Source organism: Pteropus vampyrus, unplaced genomic scaffold, assembly GCF_000151845.1.
Source record: "Pteropus vampyrus isolate Shadow unplaced genomic scaffold, Pvam_2.0 Scaffold426, whole genome shotgun sequence".
Lineage (NCBI taxonomy): Eukaryota > Metazoa > Chordata > Mammalia > Chiroptera > Pteropodidae > Pteropus > Pteropus vampyrus.
Genome location: NW_011889207.1, coordinates 158,818 through 160,659, shown reverse-complemented (window position 1 = coordinate 160,659; position 1,842 = coordinate 158,818).

The following is a 1,842-nucleotide window of genomic DNA, read 5'->3' as shown; positions in this document are numbered from 1 at the left end:
CACGCACATACACGCATACGCGCACACACAATGCACACACAGAACGGGGCTATGGAAGGGGGCAGGCAATGGGCACTAAGCCTTCTGAGCTCACGGTTTTCCAGAAGGGTCCCCCCGTTCCAACCTCGAGCTGACGTGCCTCCACTGCGGGAGTCCCGTCCGCTCTCCCTCTGTGCTCCCACAGCACTAAGCACCATGGCGACACGCTCAGGGGCTCGGTTAGGGCGACCAACTCATCTGGGCTTGCCTGGGACTGTTCCGTGTCGACATCCAAAGTCTTGCCCCCCAGGACACCCCCTCAGCCCCAGGCAAGCCAGGCTACGGGTCACCCGTCAATGAGAGGAGCCTCCTTCGTCTCTGCCTCGGAGGGCGTGCTGGGCCCGACTCTCAGTGTGTCTGAGGCTCAGAGTGGTTGGCCTTGTGAAGCCAGGCAAAGAGCACAGCAAGGCCCGAGGCTGTCATCTGGGGCTCTCCTGCTGCCGGGAGACACAGGCCATTCACGCACAAACCCCTAGCGACCAGCGCGGCATATGGAGCCCAAGCCGAAGTGCCGTAAGGGTGTCCCCGTAGACTTAGGAAATGGGCTTCACATCACGAGAGGCTTCCTGGAGGAGGTGGGCTTGAAGCCCACGAGTTGGCAGACACAGCGGGAGGAGAATCCTGGGTTGGAGAGAGGCAGGTTTAGGTGCAAAAGAGGCTGCGATGGGTTGTCGGATGCTGAAGTGTTCGGGCCCCAAAAATGTCTTAAGAAAACTCTTAAATTTGGGGAGTCGCTTTCGTCACTCACCTGTCATCTTTTTCTTTAGCCTCAAGCTGCGGTCCACACTGCAGGGCCTCCCAGGAACGTGCCAAAGGCCAGAGTCATCTCCTCCGTCTCCTGACCTCAGGGTCAGCTCTTCCGAATCTCCCTGTCCCTTTGGACTTCTATGCCGCCGGGTCCCAGTTCTGCCCAGGAGAGCCAGAGGGCTGAGCTGGGTCTCAGTGCTGGGCAGGTCGGGAGGTGGCCGAGAGCTCACGCTGGCTATTTCTCTGAGGCGCACACGTCCGGTTCATGGAGCTCTGCAGTGTGCCCGGCCGAGGCAGCTCCTGTCACCGGCCGATCCGTCTCATCATAAGAAAGTTCTTAAACAGAATCCAAACTCATAACTTCGGTCTGTGGGTCCCATTCTGTCCCTTGGAACCTCACAGAAGTCCAGCCCTTTCCTTGCAAAAGCCCTTGAGGTACTGGAGGACAGCTACCCCGCCCCCTCTGGCACTTTCTCCACGGGATTAAGGAGAGGTCAGCGGTTTCCAGCATGCACGTCTTCAGGCCCCAGCTCCATTGCACGCTTCCCCCCTCCCCCCCGAGGTCTCGCAGTGCGTGCCCGGCCAGCTCTCCGTCACCACTGACCGCGTGAGCGTGAGCGTGAGCGGGTGAGCCCCCAGCACCCTCCCGTGAACTGCCGTCAGTGCGCACCCCTTCTTCTTGGCACACGGGGTCCACTCTCATCACACATTGAGTTAGCCGCATCGCAAATTGAAATCGAATCAAGTTAGAGAACATTTAAAAGCTTATTGCGCACAGGAAAGGAGAGTTCGTGAACCGGGAGGCCTTGGGCGAGCTCGGAAGGGGAGGGTTGGGGCTGGGTTTATGGAGCCGCGTTCTGGGGGCGCGGGGCCTTGTGGCCGTCGAAGCCCACGTTCCTTTCTGGGCAGCAGGACCGTGTGAGCGTATGCAGGTGACGGGCCGGGAGGCTATGCGGCCACACTGAACCGGGGACACCTTACGTTCATTTAGGTCAGGGCCGACATTTTGGGGAGATCGGGTTAGTTTTAAGTTTCGATTACGTGCCTGTGCGTGTT